Consider the following 10,856-nt stretch of genomic DNA (forward strand, 5'->3'; position numbering starts at 1 on the left):
CGAACATAAGAGTGTCCATAAGTGCACGTGGCACCAGGACGCTCTAGGCCGTAGGTCGATGATCGATTTTGTAATCGTATCAGCAGACCTGCGACCATATGTTCTGGACACTCGGGTACAGAGAGGGGCTGAGCTGTCAACTGATCAGATTCTGGCAAACCGTCAGACGTCTCAGGAGGGGAAAGCGGTGCTCTACCTGCACTGTGTATAGTGCTGGCGGAGCGCTGCTGACGTCGACTGAGAAAATTGTCAGGCGGTGGAAGGAATACTTTGAGGACCTCCTTAATCCCACTGACACGTCTTCCGAGGAGGAAGCAGAGTCTGGGGATGAGGGGAATGACTCGCCAATTTCCGGGGGCGAGGTCACTGAGGCAGTTAAACAACTCCTTGGTGGCAGAGCCCCTGGTGTTGATGAGGTCCGCCCCGAGTTCCTGAAGGCTCTGGACGTTGTAGGGCTGTCCTGGTTGACACGCCTCTGCAATGTTGCGTGGAGATCAGGGGCAGTACCTGTGGACTGGCAGACCGGGGTGGTGGTCCCCATCTTCAAGAAAGGGGACCGGAGGGTGTGTTCCAACTACAGGGGGATCACACTCCTCAGCCTCCCTGGGAAAGTCTATGCCAGGGTGCTGGAAAGGAGAGTTCGTCCGTTAGTCGAACCTCGGATACAGGAGGAACAATGCGGTTTTCGTCCTGGTCGCGGAACTCTCCAGGATACTTGAGGGTGCATGGGAGTTTGCCCAACCAGTCTACATGTGTTTTGTGGACTTGGAGAAGGCATTCGACCGTGTCCCTCGGGGTGTCCTGTGGGAGGTGTTGCGGGAACATGGGGTGTCTGGCCCATTGCTACGGGCCATTCGATCCCTATACAACCGTTGCAAGAGCTTGGTTCGCATTGCCGGCAATAAGTCGGACTCGTTCCCGGTGGGTGATGGGCTCCGCCAGGGCTGCCCTTTGTCTCCGGTTCTGTTCATAATTTTTATGGATAGGATTTCTAGGCGCAGCCAAGTGGCGGAGGGCTTTCGCTTTGGTGGCCTCAGAATCTCATCTCTGATTTTTGCAGATGATGTGGTTCTGTTGGCTTCATCGGGTGAGGGCCTCCAGCTCGCACTGGAGCGGTTCGCAGCCGAGTGTGAAGCAGCGGGAATGAGGATCAGCACCTCCAAATCTGAGGCCATGGTTCTCAGCCGGAAAAGGGTGGAGTGCCCACTCCGGGTCGGGGATGAGTTCCTGCCCCAAGTGGAGGAGTTCAAGTATCTCGGGGTCTTGTTCGCGAGTGATGGGAGAAGGGAGCCGGAGATCGACAGACGGATTGGGGCTGCAGCTGCAGTAATGCGGACGCTGCACCGGTCCGTCGTGGTGAAGAGGGAGCTGAGTGTAAAAGCGAAGCTCTCAATTTACCGGTCGATCTACGTCCCTACCCTCACCTATGGCCACGAGCTGTGGGTAGTGACCGAAAGAACGAGATCGCGGATACAAGCGGCAGAAATGAGCTTCCTCCGAAGGGTGGCTGGCCTCTCCCTTAGAGATAGGGTGAGAAGTTCGGCCATCCGGGAGGGGCTCAGAGTAGAGCAGCTGCTGCTCCACATCGAAAGGAGCCAGCTGAGGTGGTTCGGGCATCTGACAAGGATGCCCCCTGGGCGCCTCCTGGGTGAGGTGTTCCAGGCATGTCCCACCGGGAGGAGGCCCCGGGGCAGACCCAGGACATGCTGGAGAGATTATATCTCTCGGCTGGCCTGGGAACGCCTTGGTATTCCCCCGGATAAGCTGGAGGAGGTGGCTGGGGAGAGGGAGGTCTGGGCCTCTTTGCTTAGGCTGCTGCCCCCACGACCCGGCCCTGGACAAAGCGGATGAAAATGGATGGATGGATGGACACCACATGCAATGCTTTCTTATTTTAGGATAATAATATTGACATGATACATTGTGAGACATTTGGGTTTTTTTTTTATAAAGGGTGTCCAATTTAAGGAATAAGTACAATTATGTGTTTAGCTGGTTGAAGTATTGATGGAAACATGCAGTAGTTTAGTATTGGTTAAAATACCTATAAAGAAAGGTAGATTTCCAGTCATGATTTAACTGTTGTTTTAATAAAAAGCAACTGTGCGAAAGAGGTGGAAAATCAACACCATAGCTCAACAGTGTTTCAGTATCAGAATCTGACATTGTTTCAATGTCAGCAGTATTAGAAAATATAACGTTGAATCAACGTCAGGTTTCAACATTGATTCAACATCAAAACCTGACGTTGTTTCAACGTTAAAAAAGGGTGCAAGAGTGACGTTAGGTCAACGTCACACTTCAACGTTGATTCAATGACACAGCCTGATATTGACTCAACATTGTTTCAATGTTTCCTTGCTATCTGGGCAGTGACCCAGTGTTTTGAGTTTCTTGTGCCTCTGAGTTTTCTGTATTATGTTCTTAGTTCTTGTTGTTGTCCCAGCTTGTTCGTTAGTGTAGTGTCTTAGTTTGGTGTTCTTGTATTCTGTTTAGTTCTCTGAGTATTTAGTAGCTGCCCTCTGTGTTTCTTAGTTGCTGTCTCCCCTAGTCTAGTTTGCATCTTTGCTAATTCCTGTTTTACTTTGAAGGTCTGTGTCTCATGTGAGTGTATCCTACTTTGCTCCCTTGTCTCGTCAGTCCTGATTTCTCCCAGCTGTGCTCTCCTTCTGTGTCTCATTCCCCTCGTTACTTCCCATTGTATTTAAACCCTGTGTTTCTCTGAGTCAGTGTCGCGTCGTCCCTCATGCTGTGTGTGATTCTCCCCGTGTCTTTTGGTATGTGTTATAATTAGCTTTTCCCAGTTTAGTTTTGTATTGCTTGTGTTCTATTTTCCAGCAATAAAGCTGTGCTTTTGAGTTCAAGTTCTGTCCCCGTGAGTTTGCATTTGGGTCCAATCCCTGCCTGCAACACAGCGTTTCATGACACAATGGGCGATCAGTCTGTTTTGGGAGGATAATTAGGACGTGAATTTCATATGACCAGAACTCTTTGACCTGAATGCTATGCTACAACTCCTACTCCAAATATTGAAGAGTCTTGAAATATCTGGAGTATTACATCTAGAGTTCTGGACCTGAAAAAAAGTCACACAACCGTCCCAGTACTTGATATACAGGGTGGGCCATTTATATGGATACACCGTGATAAAATGGGAATGGTTGGTGATACTTAAGTCCTGTTTGTGGCACATTAGTATATGTGAGGGGGCAAACTCCTCAAGATGGGCGGTGACCATGGTGGCCATTTAGAAGTCGGCCATCTTGGATACAACTTTTGTTTTTTCAATAGGAAGAGGGTCATGTGACACATCAAACTTATTGGTAATGTCACAAGAAAAACAATGGTGTGCTTGGTTTCAACGTAACTTTATTCTTTCATGAGTTACTTACAAGTTTCTGACCACTTATAAAATGTGTTCAATGTGCTGCCCATTGTGTTGGATTGTCAATGCAACCCTCTTCAGTGCTATTGTTTTTTCATATTCTCCTAGTTCATAGCGAATAACCAAAATTGTGTAAATACAGCAACTTTTCGTCCCATGCTCTTGCAGGGGTAGATGTCAGAGAACAATGGATCCGCCCGTGTCACTTCTCTCCAATGATAAACCCTCCATTTAATTTTAGACCCTCTCTGTGACCGCTGCCCCACCTCGCTGACAATCTCCTGTGGTTAATGAAAGCATAACAGACTGTTTTCCCAATCCAGGCAAAATCCCTATCATCTCCCAGTCATACCAGCCAAATCAACTGCTGGCCCGCCCCCTGCTCTCTCACCCAAACTGCCCCCTCTGTTCCCCGCCACTCTGTCTCTCCCTTGCCTCATTTACAATGCTCTCCTGTCACCCCCCCCCCCCCCCCCCCCCGCATGCCTGAATGCCAGCCAAACCTATTCTGCTCCCCGCCTCTATATCCGCTGGGCTTCTTCTATCTCCCCATCACTCCTCAGCCTCCATTCACTTGTCTTTCTCACTCCTCCTTAGGCTCTCCCATTCCTCATCTGACAAAATTCTGCCCCCTACCCAAACCTCAATTTGTTTTCAATTTGTGGCCCTTCAACCCCACATCTCCTGATGTCCATTTACTTTTCCTTCCGTCACCCCGTCACCCCTCTCTCCTTATTGGCTGCGTTCATCTTTGTTCTCTCCGTTGCTTCATCCCTGCCACCATTCCTCTCTTTATCCTTCCCTATCTCTTTTCACCCCCTTTTTTTTTCTTTTTTTTTTTTACCCCCTGTGTTTGCTGATCCAGTAGTTCAGTCTATTCTCCCCACCAGCCTGGTCTGGGGATGCTGCCTAGTGCCTGAATACAGCCTGGGAGACACGAAGCTCTGCCAGCTTCCGATGTCATTACTGGAACACAGCACATTCAGACAGACAGACGCGGACACACACAAACACAACAACACTACGCACATTTCTCCCCATGCACATACACCAGTCAGCTAACACACACACACACACACACACACACACACACACACACACACACACACACACACACACACACACACACACACACACACACACACACACACACACACACTTACTCAGCAGTAGCATTTAGAAGTCAAATGTGGTACAAACACAGATTTTAGCAGCTGTTAATGATTGTGACTTTGTTTGGTTCATAAGTTAATTATTTGTTGCATGACTATCACCTGTTTTTATGGGAAGATGTCTGCTTTATGGGACAAAAGAAAACTGTTTCCTGCGCAGAGACAAACAGTGGTCTGAGCATCCAGCACTGGGCTGAGTATGCTATGGACTGCTCTGAACACTGTTTGTTGTGGCAGTACAGTACTGACATTTTAGGATAACACCTTATTGTAACCATTGTTATTTAAGGGTCAGCCCATAGACAATTAGACATTTGTGTTTTTTATTAGACTTTTTTTTTTTTTTTTTGCAATGACAAACAAAAAATTATAATTAACTGTTTTTTGTACCTGGTTCATATCCATCCATTGTATTCTGCTTATCTAATTCAGGGTTGAGTAAGGGCTGGAGCCTATCCTTGCAGCACACCCTGGACAGGTTGCCCTGGACAGGGTTAGCACACAGAGAGCATTCACACTAATGTCTTTGGACTGTGGGAGGAAGCCAGAGTAGCCGGAGAGAAACATGCCGATACTGCACACAAAGGCTGCTAACCACCACATAGCCCACAGGTCTGGTCTTACCAACCTTGAAAAGAACCTGGTTAAAGCACTTTTGCTTTGCCAAAAACAAACACTATAGAAGCTGTGTGGCCTATCGTATATTTAGCTTTGAGTGTACTGGCTTTCCCGTATTGGTAGACTTTCCTCTACTACTTAACCAGCAACAAGCCTGTTAATTTCCCTTTGCACACAAAACAATACAAATGCTTTCCTGGTGTAACAGCTGTGCTCTCTGCCATCAGGCCAGCTGAGCAGACTGTTTTGTTTGCTGGAGGCAGAGAAAAATTGCAAATACATGAGGACTGTTTTTTTCTTCTTTTGTCACAACAGAGGAAACGGACTCGGGCAGATGTGTTTAGTAATATTGCTTTGTTGGAAAAGTAACTAAATACTGAGTATTTGTTAATCACGAGTGCTTCTTGTACTATGTTACAGTCAACGCTGGTCTTCACCAGACAAAACGCTTTATAAAGTGCAAAGCTAAAAAGAATAACTGAACTAGTGAAATCCTTTTTCCTTTGAACATACCTGTGGCAATACAGCATATAAAAACAGAGCTAATATAAATTTGAAATTTAAATATTTAGTTTCTGTGTGGTGGCTGCGATGTGTCTGTGTTTTAAAGAGTTAGCTCTAGCTCATCTCTTCCTCTTTTGTTCTCACAGGACTTTCTCGGAAGCGTCTCCTCAGACACATCATGCTTGAGTTGATGTGATTAGTTTTAAGGCTTATGGGATATAGATGAAAGGATACAGATGCAAGCCTTCTGTTGGCTTTTCCCACTGACATTTGAATAGGCACTCTGTGGCTTTGAGAGTACCCCACACCTCATTTGCTGTGCCAAAAACAGGCTTATGGAGCACATGACTTAACATGGATACCTCAAAGAGAGGTGCAGAGATACTGTAATCTGTTTTAGCTGAGGAGAGGCTGCTGAACTGCCACATTCACAGTTGATAGGAAAAGCTGCTCTAGTGTTTGGTGATGCCTGCACTGACTGACATACTTGTTGAATACCATATGGCTCAGTTTGTGGTGTTTTTCCTTGAATATCATGAAAATCTTAACAAAGTATGATGTTAACACCAAAGCCACGCTTTCGTTTGGGTCCCTCTATTCAGAAGAATACTGATATATCTGTGTACAGTCATATATTGCTGGTGGTGTTGTGGGTCTTGCAGATGTGCAGCAACTGTGGGCAGGCTAAAGTGGTTTAAGTCGTGCACCCAATCTGTGACAGAGCGGTGGTTTAAACAGCCAATATAAATGTAGGCATCAGGGCGGCACTGTAACCTGCTCATCTGGTAGGAAAGTGGCTGAGCTTGACTTTGTGCCTGTACATGCAAACAATTTCATTCACTTCAAGTTTATTTATCTAGCACCAAATTACAACAACAGACACCTCAAGGCGCTTAAACAAGACAGAAGGGACAGAATATTTATTGAGCTAGCAACTGGATAGCACACAGAGTAAAAGAGATGGATGTAACCACGGTGATATCGCCCAGTGATAAACCACAAGAGTCCTTATTGACTCTTAGAATGACCAAATTTACCCCACCGCAGGGAAAAGGGTAACACCACCTGGGTCTGGGTGCAGTTCCCCCCTCCAGGGGCAAGGGTACCTAGACCCGGTTCGTAGAGTACGCTTGGGGAGTGTGATCGTGTGTACAGCGTCTCTTTATGTCTGTCTCCACGTTGGTTGAGTGTGGAGTAAGTGCATATGAGAGCATGAGGGTGGGAATGGATGTTTGTGTCTGTGTGTGCCTGTATGTCTGTGTCTATATGTCAGGTTGGGTGTCAGACGCCACCTCTCTGGGGACATCTCAGGCCCTCCAAGGTTTGGAGGCCTATCTCCCCCTACCACCACTTCCCCTGCCAGTGGCGGACTCCCTCAGACATCGGTGCGTTGGTGGTTCTTTGTGTCCGGGGATGAGCGTCCAGGTACACACCGGCTCACTCCTTGGCGGCCGCTTATCAGGGCCTGGAGCCTGGGGCTTGCTCGGGCCACTTCGGAGGTGGGGTGCCCCCGGCCTCTCGGCCTGGGGCTCGGTCACTCAGGCACGGCTGGCTGCCGGTGGAGCTCACGGGCGCATCACTGCAACTCCCCCTGGCTTCTGCTCCGCGGCTGCTGAGTGAGCCCTCATCTGGGACTCTCCTCAGCTCTTTCTGGGACAGTGGCACGGCTGCCCCTCTGTTGGTCTTCCTTGGTCTCTTGTGTTCTGGGGGCCTCTGGATGTCTGGAGTTTTGATCTTCTCCATACCTGCTTCATGCCCTGGAGGACGGGGTTGTGGCCCCCCCACACCCTCTAGCAGATCATTACATGAAGGAACCTTTTAAAAAAACCTCACAGGTGTACACACGGGTGATCACACCCACAAACTACACCCTTTTTGGCTCCTACCTCAAAGCACACTGTGTTCTGTTGATCTTATGTGCTGCACAATAATGTTTAATATTTAGCATTTACTGTCATATTCCCATATATCATTGTGATGTTGTTTATTCTATTACTCTTGTTCTCTTCTGCTTGTTTTCTTTTTTCTTTCTCAGCAGGTGATCCAGGTGATCGATATATGCATTTTTTTCTTTCTGCTCATTCTGTTGGTTTTTGTCTTTTGCCCTTCTCCCCCGTCCCTCTTCTCAGCTGTTTCTCTTTCCCTCTTTCTTTCTCCCTTTCTTTCCTCCAGTCAAGTCTGTCCCGTATTCAGTAAGTGAAAATAAAATAAACAATAAAAGGTGAATCAAATGGACCATTACGGCAAGGCTGTGATGGTCAATTTGGTAAAGTAAATCCGTTGGGCATCTTTCTTTGCCTTTAGACAACAATTCTGATGCAAAAGAGCCAAACGGGACAGGCCAAAAAAAAAAAAAAAAAAAAAAGAATGACCAAATTTGACAAAATTAGCACAATGACGTGCTCGTAATGTGAAACAAAATGCCATAAAGTCATCAGAAAAATGTTTACTGTTATCAGGCTTTCTAATATATATATATATATATATATATATATATATATATATATATATATATATATATATATATATATATATCAACTTTTCTTCTGACGATGCTGTCTGTGTTGAGAGCTCAGTGGATCTACGTTCGACTACTCCGCCTAGGCTGCACTGCCGAGTGGACAAAAGTAAAACAGTATGTTGGATGTGCCACGCAATGCTCAATTACATTGGTGGGAACTAGTGCGTTAGCGCAGTTAGCTCGGTAACGTGTTGACGCCGTCCAGCCCCACGCACGGGGCGATCCGCGGTAACTCGTTAACGGAGATTTTCCTCGTTATGGCGTTAATGTCATTTTAACGAGATTAACGCTGACAGCACTAGTGGGAATACAATGAATATGACTGCACATTTACGCCAACATCCTAGTGCAAAGACAAGTGGAAGTAGACAAAAACAACAAGCACGCATGCTACAAACTTTACCCGAGTCATTTATACAGCCGTTAGCACATGATTCTTCTTATGGGGACCTGATATGTTTAATATGCTGCCGAGAATATAGCCCAGAAGAAGCGTATAGTATAGCTTTTATTTTGGAAAGAGCTATTTCTCTGTAATAAACTCTTTTCCAAAGATGAGTGATTTCTCGATCAGAGAGATTTTTTATTATTTTGTTGTTTCAGCAACATTACATTTGAAAACTGTACTTTTGAGTTAAAATATACATATTTATAATTTTAATACATGACAAATTAAAAAGGCATGAACATTTTTTTTGTATTGAAAAAATATCGAACCGTGACACCAAAGTATCGAACCAAACCGTGAATTTTGTGTATCGTTGCACCCCTAATATATATATATATATATATGTATATATATATATATATATATATATATATACACACACACACACACACACACACACACACACACACACACACACACACACACACACACACATATACAGGGGTAAGCCGTGATTGAATTATATAGGACCCAAGATGCGGCAGCTCTGGTCCAAGTGAGTTTATTAACCAGATGTGGATACAACTGAGATGGCGAGAGTGAACATGAAACTAAGAAAACCTAAACTGGGAAAAACTAACCAGAAACAGAGATGCAGGGAGGCACAGGGAAATACACAGAACGAGAGACGCAGACAAACCAGCAACAAGGACGAGGTAACACACACTATAAATACACACACCAGGAATCAAGGGATGGGAAACAGGAGGGGAACACACCTGGAAGACATCACAGCTGACGAGGCAGGGGAACGTAAACAGAACGCACTGACATTAGACAGGGACCTTCAAAGTAAAACAGGAACACATACACGCAAAGACTAAGAAACGCGAACTAAACACAGAGACCTTACTATACAAAAGGGGATACACAGGCAGGGATAACACCAACAGAGGGAACACAACTAAACTCTAGGAAACCAAAACACAACACTCATGACACATAAAACTATCAAAAGTAAAGGTACAACAACCAAAAACACTGGGTCACCGACCCAGGACCATGACATCCTCGCAGGTATGGTGTTAAGGTACCGTGTAATTCTTAACCCTAATCTTAGTCCTCAAACTGTAACTCTGTTTTCAAGATTATTTTTTTGACATAATAATACTGTTCAACTTGACTTTATCGATAAAATAAACTCCTCTGTATGATGCTCCAAAGCTGAATTATCGTTACCTGAAACTGTTGTCAAGTTCTAATGAAAATAAACTGGAAATGTTCTCACAAGTGTGAAGAAGAACATTTTTTGTCTTTTTGCAGGTCAGACAGGTCAGAAAAGCCAAACAGTGTGGGTGATAAGTAGTAGTGTCTGTGTTCTGATTTAGTTTGACAGAATAGAGAGAGGACCGAAAGATAAATACAGAGTAGGAGTGATGAAAGATAATAAGTGCTGAAGAGGCGAGAAAGAACCACCCAGGATCCCAAGAACTTACCCAAGTCCACGAGTCTGACTGACTGATCATAACTGATCTGGCCAGTAAAGAGGATGATATCATAAATGGCGTGGAGTAAGTCGGTGGTCTTTTGTTCAAAGACATTTTGCATACAGTGCATTTGTTGAAGAGCAAGAAAGCAAGAGAGCCTTTATGACATGTTACTATGACTCTACTACTAACTTTGGTGTTCAACAATTAGAGACTGTTTGCCAAAGATAGCAAGATCTGCCCGTCAAAGTAGCCACACCCCTAACTACAGAATATACACAAGAGGCCAAAATGGTCGTCTCTACTGGCTGTAAAAAACAAAATTCTACTTCTACCGTCCAATCCATGGTTTATGGACCCTCATTTATGGTGTTTGCCATCTTGGTGGCTTTTTAAAAAAAAAATTTTATTAGTTAGAATTAAGTGAGCTTGGCCAACAAAGTGTATGGGTCCATTTTTTGGACATGGATATCTGATAATTATTGCTAACTTAACTAACTTGTAACTACTACTGGAAGCTATTCACAGGAGTGTGGTTATCAGAGTCTGTATGAAGTGAATGACATTCTGTAACTAGAAAGTGCATTTTCTGAAGAAACTGCAGTGTGAATGCTTGAATCTGAATGTATGCACTGAAATGAATTAATTGCTGAATTCTAAGTTAAAAATGTTGAATGAGATGAAAAATACAGAATTTAACCTGAAAACAAAGGTGCTGAACTGCTAAAAGCTGACACTCACACAGAAGAAGAAGTTGGAAAATAGTTGAAAATGTTTAAAT

Source organism: Rhamphochromis longiceps, linkage group LG14 (assembly GCF_057381845.1).
Source record: "Rhamphochromis longiceps isolate RC_006_pf linkage group LG14, R_longiceps_female_GT1.1, whole genome shotgun sequence".
Classification (NCBI taxonomy): domain Eukaryota; kingdom Metazoa; phylum Chordata; class Actinopteri; order Cichliformes; family Cichlidae; genus Rhamphochromis; species Rhamphochromis longiceps.